Source organism: Rattus rattus, chromosome 9 (genome assembly GCF_011064425.1).
Source record: "Rattus rattus isolate New Zealand chromosome 9, Rrattus_CSIRO_v1, whole genome shotgun sequence".
Classification (NCBI taxonomy): Eukaryota; Metazoa; Chordata; class Mammalia; order Rodentia; family Muridae; genus Rattus; species Rattus rattus.
The window spans coordinates 3,421,974-3,434,845 of NC_046162.1; the positions used below are offsets into that span (position 1 = coordinate 3,421,974).

The following is a 12,872-nucleotide window of genomic DNA, read 5'->3' on the forward strand; positions in this document are numbered from 1 at the left end:
AGTCAATGTTCTTAACTGTTGAGCCATCTTTTTTGTTTTTGTTTTTTATTTAATTAAGAAAACATTTTATGTGTATGGGTGTTTTGCCTACATATATGTTTGGGCACTGTATATATGCCTGCTACCTGCAGGGACTAGAAGAGAGCATTCGATCTCCTGAACTGGGTTATAGATGATTGTAGTGGCCACGTTGATGCTGGGAATCTAACCCTAGTGTCTCTGGGAAAACAGCCAGTACTCTCTTCACCTCTGAGCCATCTCTCCAGGCCCTAAGATTTAAAATTTTTATTTCTTTATTTAAAACTGTGCATGTATATATGAGTGAACACCCGGGGACCTAATGTCTCAGATCTCTAGAGCTGAAGTTACAAGTAGTTTTGAGCTACTCGACATGGGAGCTGGGACTAGACTCAGGACCCCCCGCCCCTTTCCAGCCCCTTTTTAAAAAAATTTAATTTGTGTGTGTGTGTGTGTGTGTGTGTGTGTATGTGTATGTGTATGTGTACATGTTTGTATGGATATTCAGACTGAGTGCCTTGGACTTTTGGATGCCAGAGAGTATTGATTCCCCTGGAACTGGATTTACAGACTTTAGTTGGTATGTGGGTGCTAGGAATTGAAACTAGGTTCTTTGTAAGAACAAGTACTCTTAACTACTGAGTCATTTTTCCAGCCTCTTCATGAATCTTTACCAACATGAAGTGCTATATTTTGTGATATATGAGTAATAAACTAGTTTTTCCTGAACATGTTTCCCAAAGCCTTCTGTGTTCCTACTCTAGCTGAAAGAATTAACCTGTAGGCATTTTGTGGCTCTGAGTACTGTAGTACAAGGTACTGTGTTGCCTTGGTGCTTGGTGGTGTATATGATGTTCAATAGTGTGGTGCTAGGTGCATGGTGTCCTCAGTATAGGTGTCCTAGATGCTGTCTGAGTTCCTGAGATACTGTGTTATGGTGTGCTGTGTTCAATGCTGTGGTAATACATGGTATGGTTGAGTGCTATGGTACTACTGGGTGTTAGGTTAGTAGTAAATGATACTAGTTGCTGTTCTTTTTTTTTTTTTAAGTTTTTTTTTTTTTTTAATTCTATGTATATGAGTACACTGGTGTGTCAGACACACCAGAAGAGGGCATTAGATCCCATTACAAGTGGTTGTGAGCCACCACATGGTTGCTGGGATTTGAACTCAGGGCCTCTGGAAGAGCTTTCAGTGCTCTTAACTGCTGAGCCAGCCAGCTCTCCAACCCCTAGTTGCTGTTCTTGTGTAGTTGTCAAACTCACTTTGTGGACCCTAGTTGGGTAGGATTTAATTGGGTGGCATGTCTCTCAAGTGTATTATACCTTTATGCTGGAGTTGAACTGGTGACCCTTTCTGTGGCTATGACTTCTTTCCCAGGATGGCTTTTGAGACAAGGTCTTGCTGTGTATCCTAGATTAGCCTAGGACTTGAGTTATGATCCAGGCTGGCCTTATACTTAAAAGAGATCCTCCTGCTTCCACTTCCTGAGTGCTGATGTTATTATTTTCTTTTCTTTTTTTTCCCTCCATCTTTATTAACTTGGGTATTTCTTATTTACATTTCAATTGTTATTCCCTTTCCCGGTTTCAAAAACAGTGGTTAGATGCCGAGAAGTAGGTGGCAATGCCTTAACCGTATGTGTGTTGTTAGGCCCAAGGGCCTCTTCCATTCTTGTCAAGGGGAGTGCTAACCTTCTCTCCTTTCATACAACACGCTGATGTTATTATTAACAAGTGTTGACTGCCACACTTGGCTTTCCTGTTTTCTTTAAGGTGTTGGGTATTGAATCTGGGGCCTTAATCATGGTAGATAGACACTCTACTGCTGAGCTACATGCTGACCTTACCCTGAGGATGGATGTCTTTGAATGTGTTCATTGTTGTTAGTGTTCTCTCGTAGCATTGCAGGTTTTTCCCTTTAAGGCTTTTTTCACTTGAAGAAACTTGTCTTTCAGTTATGTGATTGATCTTTTTTTTTTTCAGAGCTGGGGACCGAACCCAGGGCCTTGCGTTTGCTAGGCAAGCGCTCTACCGCTGAGCTAAATCCCCAACCCTGTGATTGATCTTTTGATAATTTCTTCTGATGTCATTTTTTGAATACTTTCGTTCCTTTCCATCTCCCTGTTTTTTGTTTTTCGTTGTTTGTTTTAATTTAGAGAGCCTGTGCATTATAGATCTCGATCTTATGAAATGATGCCTTTCCACCCTTTTTTGGGGGAGAGTGTCTTACCATGTGGCCCTGGCTAGCTTGAAACTCACTATGTATCCCAGGCTGGCCTTGATCTGTGGAAGTCATCATCTCTATGCTTCTTGAATGCTGGAATTACTAGTGTGTATCACCATATGTGGGCCTTTAAATATTTTTTAACAGAATTAAGAGGAAAAGACATGTAGACTAGCTAGTTAGAGAAAGTCAAATGTGACACCCATGTAGCATGAAGATGGAGGTAGAAGGTCATATTTGTTATACAAGCTCATTATGAATGAAAATTACATCCTTCTCAGGAGCATAGTGTTCTGTGTAGAAGGTTTTCCTACATGAGACATAGCTAAAATCTTGGCTTGTGTGTGTGTGCTTCCCATTCTTCTACAGCTCAGGGGTTCGTACCTGATCTGCTAGAGGACCTTTGCTCATCACAAGAAAATTGGGCCTGGCCAGGGTGTTGCATACACTTTATCCCAGCAGTTGGGAGACAGAGGCAGCCAATCTCTGACTTTGAGGCCAGCACGCCAGCCAAGGCTGAGATCATCTCAAAAAAAACTCAGAAAGGAAGAGGAAGGAGGGAAGGAAATTGGTTTCTTAACTCAGATATACTTATCTCTGCTTCCCGACGGGGGAACCGAACCCAGGGCCTTGCGCTTCCTAGGCAAGCGCTCTACCACTGAGCTAAATCCCCAACCCCTAGGTAACCATTTTTTAAATTGTTGTTTATTGTATGTATGTACACTATATGTGTGTATTGAATTTTTTTGTGTATGCGCAGGTGTACCTGTGGAGACTAGAGATTGTCAGGTGTCTTTTCTCTCAGATATATTGAGGCAGATCTCTTACTTGAACCCATTGTTAGCTCCTTCTGTTAATGCTTGCTTCACTTCCCAAGCACTAGGATTATGGGGACCAGGATGGAGGAAGGCAGTGGATCCCATCCACCTGACATTTATATGCCCTATTAGGTATGCGAAACAAAGACCCCTTAGTGAAAGCAAGACAGTTTTAAAACTTTGCAAAATTAGGTATCAGGGTCAGCTTAGAGTTGGGTTTTTATATCCCTAAACAGAGGTTCATTCTTCTTTTCCTCATTGGCTTCATAGTCAGGAGAGTACATCTTAATGTCATCTACATCTTTTCTTTCCCTCTGCCACCTACATTTGTCTAGTTTCAACAGATCATGGATGGATTCATTTCTGTTTTACATTCTGTTTATTTTAAAGCTTACCAGACATGTGACTGTCATATCTGTAGTCAATTTTCTATTTTAAACTTCTTGTTTAGGTGAGGGGTAAGCTAAACCAGCAACTTGGGTAAAGGGTATAGCTAGATTAGCAGAAGCAAGGAGAGAGAGTCTAATGGTTTTTATTTGTATCTGAGCCTAAGCTGGCTCAAGACACTTTGGGTGTATGTATGTACATCCATTGGAGGAGCCATTGGAGGTCAGAAGAGGTTGTTAAACATTCCCTCAGATGGGGGTTATTCTGAGCTGCCATGTGGATGCTGAGAACCAAACTCGGGTTCCCTTTCAGAACAGTGAGCACTTTTAACCACTTTTAATCTCTCCATCTCCCCTGCCCCCCTTTCTAAATTTCTTACATGGAGAGCTGAACTTGATTTCTTAAATGCCAAGCTTTTTAACACCGAACCATCCCCTAGTGCCTATAAATATATTTTAACCCTAAGTTTATAGTTTTAACAAGTTGTATTTTACACTACACACATACACGCATGCTTAAGGTGAGAATGCTAGATGAAGGTGTACCACCACATCTTTTCAGTCCTTCATGGCTGTTTTTGTATTCATGATGGATACATATCTCTCTCTCTCCATCCCAAAGAAGCATAAGACTTGATGAAAGCTGGGTGTGATAACACATATCTTTAATCTCAGCTGTTGGAGGCAGACACAGATGGATCTCTGTAAGTTCAAAGCCAGCCTGTTCTACATTGTGAGTTCTAGGCTAGCCAGGTCTACACAGTGAGACCCTATCTTAAAAATAAAACAAGAAAAAAGGAACGGACAAGCATCTGCATGTGTCCCAAAGTTGAAGCTCTTTGGTGGTTGCTACTTTACAGTACTTATTTGACTATCTTGAGTCTGTGAAGGAGAGTTGGCATGTCTTTGGAACTGACAGTCCTCTGAAATATCTGCTTATTAGGACAAGGCTAGAGTGAGGGACTGACATCTCCACACAACAATATTATATTTTATATTATTTTATATTAAATAAGACCTTCCCTCTCTTTTTTTTTTAAAGATTTATTTTATTTATTATATATGAGTACACTGTAGTTGTCTTCAGACACCAGAAGAGGTAGGGCATCAGATCTCATTATAGATGGTTGTGATCCACCATGTGGTTGCTGGGATTTGAACTCAGGACCTCTGGAAGAGCAGTCAGTGCTCTTAATCACTGAGCCATCTCTCCAAACCGACCTTCCCCCTCTTAAGACAAGGCTTGCTATCCTTCTCCTTCAACCTCTTACATGCTGAGATTACAAGTTTGTATCAGCATTCAGCTATTCCATTTATTTAATCCCATTATTTAAATCTCAACTTCATCAGTTAGAGTGTTTATTAGATTTGTGACTTACAGAATTATTCTGAAACCATTTATATGAGTCCAGGCTCTTGAAGAAAGTGATAGAAGCTGTGTAATCACTCAGGTGCAAGCAGAAAAGAAAGGGGTCTCTAGGGCCTCAGTGCTTTTGAGCCCTGACTAGCAAGTCCAGTGTATAGTTTTACAGAGCTTTCTCCTTTTATTTTTTTAAAAATTTATGTATTATATATAAGTACACTGTAGCTGTCTTCAGACACACCAGAAGAGGGCATCAGATCTCATTACACATGGTTGTGAGCCACCATGTGGTTGCTGGGATTTGAACTCTGTACCTGGAAGAGCAGTGCTCTTAACCACTTAGCCATCCCTCCAGCCCGAGCTTGCTCATTTTAAATTCCTCTTTGCATCTATTAGTCCATAGTTTTCACTTTGATATTAAGAGATACATGAAATAGATAGATTTGCTACAGAAAAGAGAAAGTAAGGTAAACAGAGGTGTCTTATCTTTCTGTCACCCAGAGACAACATTATATGGCCTGGATTCCTCTAGGTTTTTCTTAATACATAGTCTAGTTTTTAGTTCATGCAAGGTATATGTGTGGCATAAAAGGACAATTTTCAGTAGTTCTCTCCCACCATGTGTATCTAGTGATTGAACTCAGGCGGTTGGATTTGGCATTAGGTACTTTTACCATCTAGGCTACCTTGCTCATCCTTTAGCAGTTACTTTAAACATTTGCTGATTGGGTTAACACTGGAATGTGTAGAATTGGGCTGGAGACGATATGAAATCAGATATGGCCCTCACTTGCACACTTTCTATTCTGTAGAGCCATGGTAGAGTCAGCAGCGCTTGGGTCCTGAGGATCTGTTGTTCTGACTTCAGAATCTTGAATTGGTTGCATATTTATGTTATTTAGCTGTGGCCTGTAACCAACTTTTTTTTTTTTTTCTCCTTCCAACTCTGAGGGATGCAGGGCCAAAGACAGTGTAGTCTATGTTGAGGTTCTTCTGCATTGTTTTCTGAACCCTCTCCAAGTACTGAGTACTGTACATTTACTGAGAGCTCAGAAATTCTACAGAGAATCTATTGTCCCTCCCTTCCTCCCTTTCTTTTTAAATTTTAGATAGGGTTTTTCCATGTAACTCTAGCTGGCTTAGAAATCACTGTGTAAATCAAACTGGCCTCAAGCTCACAGAGACCATCCTGCCTCTGCCTCCAGAGGGCTAGGATCAAAGGCTGATGCTGCCATGCCTGGCTGACCATTGTCATTTCTGCTTTACAGTGAAGAAATGGTGATGACTTAGTGGTAACAGGAAATTCAGTCAGAATTCCTCAAGGCCTGATGACATCACCTCATCTACTGCATTTGCACAGTGGGAGCCATGTACCCTCTTTACCCCCACTCAGTTAGGTTGTTCCCAGCCCAATCAGAAGCTGCCAAGTGGGTTTACAGTGAATGGCAGGCTGCTTCAGATTCTAAGGTCACCTGGGCCTGTTCACAAGGGTTCTAACATCTGATTGATGTACTATTGGAGGGTGCTGGTGACTGATCCACACAGGGGAGAAAGAGGCCGGATTCCTAATGAGGGGATTTTGCTGGTTACTGGTGGGGGTTGTGGATTGCATCCAGTAGGATGTTCTTTTCCCTCTAGGTACAGAGGTGAGTGAGGTGCTTGTTCTGTACGTAACTATATTTACACAGTAGGGTATACCCAGGAAGATCTTGTTTGTGAGCCAGGGTTTTGTGGTAATTTAGAGTGAGATGTTCCCTCTCACCCTTCTAGTATCATCACAGGTTCTTCTGTAGTTCTGAAGCCCTGTATGAGAAGATAAACTCTGGAAGAGGAGATATCTTGTGAAACTAGTCTCTTGTCCAAAGGATATAGCATAGGGAATATGGAATGAAAGATACATTGGTGTCACGGTCATGGTGATCTAATGAGATGGACACAGTCAGAACCTAGACATCACCACCTTCCATGAGTGGGTATGCATTATAACATGGATAAATAATAGTTGTCATCCCTGGGTGGACAGCATCCAGATATCAAACAATATGGGTTGTTTTTTTTTTTCTGGGTGTGGTTTCTCTGTAGTTATAGCTATCCTGGAACTCAGTCTGTAGACAACTTCTGCCTGCTACATGCTGAGATTAAAGACTAAAGGCATTCACCAACACGCCTGGCAATAGCATGCTCCTTCCTGTGAGTGGATGTGCATCTGAGCATGGGTGGCATGCTGTCACTCATGAGTGGACAATGTTAGGACTTTAATGATATGCTATCATGCTTTCTGTTCTTTGATGTCAATTGCCTTCATCTATTTGGGACCATAGATGTAGTATCAGAGACTGAGTATTATCTCTTTGTTCTTCTGGAATCACAGCTTGTCTGAGTCATTACATGGATGTTAGCAGGGTGGGTTCCTGTTGTGATTGGTGAGGGGACTGAGACTCTGGGATTAATGGTTCTGAGCCTGGAAGAGGATGTTCGTTACTCCTGCATGTGTACCTTATATTTACTCTTTGCTGTTCTCAGGGCAAGATGCAGGCTGGTATTGAGGGTAGGAATGCAGCTGAGGGTAATCTCTTGCCAGTCAAGTGTAGATCTAGGTTCAGATAGGAACGATGAGCTTCAGGGACAGGTCTGGAGACATTGGCCTGCAGGTAGTGGGGCATGGTCAAGTCTACTCGCATGCCCCTGTTTGGCTTCTATACTCTGCTAAGACACTGTCCTCACCACTGCTGTCTGAGCTCCAGAGATGTCATAAAGAACCAGCAACTATTGGATGAATTCATCCAATTTGAATTGAGTCTCTGGGATTTAGGTGGCCAAAGACACAGGACTGGGGTGGGATGGTCCTAAGAGTTAGACAGACCTTTTCCTCTAGCCCACATCCCGTTCAGTCCAGGATGTCCCCCTGGCATAAGACAGATTTGTCCATAGGTACCAGGGCAAGGGGCTGGGACAGTAGGAACAAGTCTTGGGAGAGGACACATATATTCGTTGGTTTTTGACTTATGCCCATTTGGAGCAGCAGAGTAGGCAGAGTTCAGGCCAAGTCTACCAGCATAGGAGCTCAAGGCCTCTGATTCTCAGGAGTATTCCATCATCTGTCACAACAAATTAAAGCCAGTAGAGCCCCTGCCCCTACTTATGGATGTTAGGTTGCTTTCTCAGGAGACTGAGGCAGTCAAGTGATCACTCAGCACAGGAGAGAAGAAAGAACAAAACCAAAACAAACAGCAGCAACAAAAACCAGTGCTTCAAGCTGGGCCTGCTGTAGTACATACCTCTTAGGAGGCTGAGACAGAAGAATAAATGTGAGTTTAAGGCCAATTTAGGCTGTATATTGAAGCCTTATCTCAAAACAAAACAAAGCAAAACAAACGAGGAGCTGGAGAGTTGGCTTAGTGTTAAGAGTTTTGGCTACTCTTCCTGGAGAACCCTGGTTCAACTCCCCGCATCTTCATAGCAACTCACAACCATCTGTAACTGAAGTTCCAGGGAATCAGTAAACCTTTCTGGACATGTATGTGGTACACAGACTTACACACAGGCAAAGCATCCATATGCATGAATAATTTTTAAATTCTGTATGTGTGTATGTCCGTCAGTCCATCTGTCCCCTGGCGCTTAGCCACATCCCAGTCCTGCTTGCCCGTTAAGGAATGTGCTGAAAAAGTTGGTTGTAAGCTCTGCTTTTTCTTTTTCGTTTTTCTTTTGTTTTTCTTTTTCTTTTCATCCTTCCTTCCCCCTTCCCTTCCCCCTTCCCTCCCTCCCTCCTTCCTTCCTTCCTTCTTTCTTTTTGAACTGGGTGGTTTTTTTTTTCTTTTCTTTTTTTTTTTTTTTTTTTTTTTTTTTTTTCTCTTTTTCGGATCTGGGGACCGAACCCAGGGCCTTGCGCTTGTTAGGCAAGAGCCCTACCTCTTTGCTAAATCCCCAACCCCTGGTATATACCTTTAATCTTAGTGCTTGGGAGGCAGGGGCAGATGGATCTATGAGTTTAAGGACAGCCAGGGGCTACATAGAGAAATCCTGCCTCAAAAAATGAGAGGGAGGGAGGGAAACTCTCTTAGGGTTTTATTGATGTGAAAAGACACCATGATCACAGCAATTCTTTTTTTTTTTTTTTCAAAGATTTATTCACTTATTATATATAAGTACACTGTAGCTGTCTTCAGACACACCAGAAAAGGGCGTCAGATCCTATTACAGATGGTTGTGAGCCACCATGTGGTTGCTGGGATTTGAACTCAGAACCTCTGGAAGAGCAGCCAGTGCTCTTAACCACTGAGCCATCTCTCCAGCCTGATCACAGCAATTCTTAAAAAGGAAAATGTTTAATTGGGGCTGGCTTACAGGTTCAGAGGTTTGAGTCTGCTATCATGGCGAGAAGCATGGAGACATACATGCATGTAGGCAGAGATGGTGCTTAAGCAGGAACTGAGAGTTCTACATCTTGATCCTCGAGCAGCAAGGAGGAGACTGTGTGGGTTTCATACTGAGCTTAGCTTGAGCCTTTAAGACCTCAAAACCCTGGCTCCATAGTGACACACTTCCTTTAACAAGGTCACACTTCCTAATAGTGCCACTCCCTATAGCTAAGCATTCAAACACATAATTCTATGGGGGGCCATACCTATTCAAACCAGCACACACACACACACACACACACACACACACACACACACACACACACACACAGGTGGGGGTTGGGGGGGCAGCGACGATTCTTTGTAGTCCTGGCTGCCCTGGAACTCTGTATGTAGACTAGGTTGGTCTTAAACTCACAAAGATCCTCCTGTCTGTCTGTCACCCACCTCTCTCCTGAGTGCTGTGGCTAAAGCATAGGCTTCAATGCCTAGTTCATACCTGGCTTTTTTTTTTTTTTTTTTTTTTTTTTTTTCGAGCTGGGACTGAACCCAGGGCCTTGCGCTTGCCATAGGCAAGCGCTCTACCACTGAGCTAAATCCCCAACCCCATACCTGGCTTTTTTATGAACGATGAACTCAGGTCCTCATGCTTGCATAGCAGTTGTTTTATAATTGAACTATCTCCCTAGCCCTAAGATAAGTGTTTTCATTGACCCATGTTAGAAGATATCCTAGGAAGCCTGAAGAGCATTTAGTCACCAAGTAGCTTCTAGCTGGGAGAGACAGATGAACCAGGTATTAAGACGCCATAGCTGTGTCAAATGTGGGTTTGGTTCCCAGCGCTCACATCAGGCAGTTCATTCCTGCCTATACGTCAGTTTCCGGAGATATAGTACCTTCTTCTTGCCTCTGTAGGCACTAAGCGTACACATGGTGCAAATGCATATATGAGTATATCTGTGTGCACTCTGGGTTGGCCACGGATGACCAGAGTGCCACTCAAAATAGCCTGAACGTCAGCTGATATGTGGTGTTACAAGGGCTGGAAAGAAGCACTGATGCTCAGGACACTGTGTCAGGGCCTGTTGCTGAGTCAAGGTGGGCAGAGGCAAAGTGAATGGAGTGTGGAGCATCACTGTAGCTCAGGCTGAACACAGGAGCTGCAGGACTTGGCTTGGTATAAGTGTGGGATGTAGATAAAAGTTCGTTCTTTGGGTCTGTGCATGTCTAGGTGCCATAGCACCATTTATTAAAAAGACTGCCTTTTCTTCATCAATTTGCTTTTGTACTTATGTCAAGATGGGCATGTTTGCGTGGATTCCATTAAATTTTTATTTTGAGAACTTTGAAAAGTGCAGTGGGCTGGAGAGATGGCTCAGTGGTTAGGAACACTGACTGCTCTTCCAGAGGTGCTGAGTTCAATTCCCAGCAACCACATGGTGGCTCACATCCATTATAATGAGATCTGATACCCTCTTCTGGTGTGTCTGAAGGCAGCAACACTGTACTCATGTATAATAAATAAATCTTTAAAAAAGAAAAGTGCAGAGTGACTATAGTGATGTACACCTGTAGCATCCCTGCCACCGCCGCATACTTGTAGGTGGTCAGAGGATGCATGTGGATGGTTAAAGGAGGCCTGTTTCCTTAGAAACAGTTTGGGTGGTCCTCATCTTCCTACACTGAGGGTACAATACAGAGTGCCTGGCAGGCAAGTACAGTCTATGGCTTACTGCTTAGTGGGAAGGGCTCTAACCCTAGGATCTAAGATCCAAACAGAGAAACCTCTTAAATAGCTCCATTTTTGTTATTTTCTATTTTACTGACTTCAGGTACAGTGAATAGAGTTATTGAAGGCCATCACTATATAGCCCTGGCTAGCCTGGAGCTCTATATCAGTGGTTTTCAAGCTGAGTCATAATCCTTTTGGCAAACCTCTATCTCAAAAAAATATTTACAATTTATAATTCATAACAGTAGCAGAATTACAGTTCTAAAGTAGCAATGGAAATAATTTTATGGTTGAGGTCATCATAATATGAGGAACTGTATTAAAGAGTCACAGCATTAAGGTTAAGAACCACTCTACAATCCGATGCCCTCTTCTGTGTCTGAAGACAGCTACAGTGTACTTATATATAACGAATAAATAAATCTTAAAAAAAAAGAACCACTCTACACAGACCCAGAATTCACCTGCCTTTGCCTTCCAAGTGCTGAGGTTAAAGGGGAATGCACCACCATGCTCAGCCATCTTTAGAGAAGAGACTTGTCAGGAGGCCCTATGTAAATCAGTGGTTCTCAACCTTCCTACTGTGAACCTTTTTTTTTTTTTTTTTTTTTTTTTTTTTTTTTAGTTCTTTTTTCGAGCTGGGGATCGAACCCAGGGCCTTGCGCTTCCTAGGCAAGCGCTCTACCACTGAGCTAAATCCCCAACCCCCCTACTGTGAACCTTTAATATGTTTCTCATGTTAGAGTGACTCTAACCATAAATTATTTTTGTTGCAACTTCATAACTGTAATTTTGCTGTTATGAATTATCATGTAAATATCTGATATGCAGGATATTTGATATATGACCTCTGTGAAAGGGATATGTCACACACACACCCAAAGGGGTCTCTACCCACAAGTTGAGAACCACTGCTATAGATGTGCAGCTGCTACAAGTTTGTCTCTCAGCACAGCACCATGGATCCCAATTCCCACGTTAAAAGTCAAGTTAGGATATGGCTAAAAGCAGCATTTAATTTCTAATCATGTAGTAGTTAGTGTTACCAATTGGCCATTCATTGTGGATTCAATAAAATGCTTGTTATGTAAGTGTGAGGACCTTAGTTTGATTCCCAGCACCCATATTAAAAGCCATATGTAATGATCAGTACTGGAGAGATGAAGACAGGATCCTTGGGAATTACTGGATAGCTATCCTAGCCTTATCATCAAGCCCTAGGTCCCAGTGAGAGACCCTGTCTCAAAATAAGATGGATAGTCTTCTAAAGAACACTCTCAGGGTGGATATTGGAAGCCTGGGTAGTGACATATAGATGTAACCCCAGTATCTGAAGAGTTAAGGCAAGGGAATGTGAGTTGAGCCAGCCTGGACTGCATAGTGAGACTTTTCTTAAAACACAAGCAAAAAACTGCTGGAAGCTTGGTATGATAGGTCATGTACTTGGGAAAGCAGAGATAAAACCAGTACAAGTTCATCAGCCAGAGCTAAATCTCTGCCTCAAGAAAATCTTTTAATTGTTTTAAAGAATAATAGAAGAATATGTTTATGACCTAAAATGAAAAGGCCTGTGTGTGCTCAATACAAAAAGGGACCAGGTATGGTGGTACAGTCCTGTAATCCCAACTACTCAGGAAAACTAAGGCAGGATCATGCATTCAAGTGACCAGAGTAAGAGGGCCTTGACTGTAAGAAAAAGTATGTTTAGGGAGAAAATATTTTGCATGCACTACTTATATAGATAAATATTAATATATATTAATTATCTCTCTCTCTCTCTCTCTCTCTCACACACACACACACACACACACACACACACACACACACACACACACACACAGTAAAAATACGTCTGGAGGACTGGAGAGACCTGACTCAGTGGTCGAGAGCAGTAACTGCTCTTGCAGAAGACCTTGGCTGGGTTCCTGGCACCTCAACAGCAACTCACCACTGTCTCTAACTCCAGCT

General features: G+C 42.3%; 1 protein-coding gene and 1 non-coding gene across 4 annotated transcripts in view; one reads left to right on the plus strand and one right to left on the minus strand.

The window, feature by feature from the left end:
* Window positions 1-12,872, plus strand: part of Axin1 (axin 1) — a 55,150-nt gene that overhangs the window by 21,151 nt on the left and 21,127 nt on the right. The window lies entirely within an intron of this gene.
* Window positions 1,609-1,734, minus strand: LOC116910733. The gene has a single exon (XR_004389251.1). It is a non-coding gene; the product is annotated as a U6atac minor spliceosomal RNA (small nuclear RNA).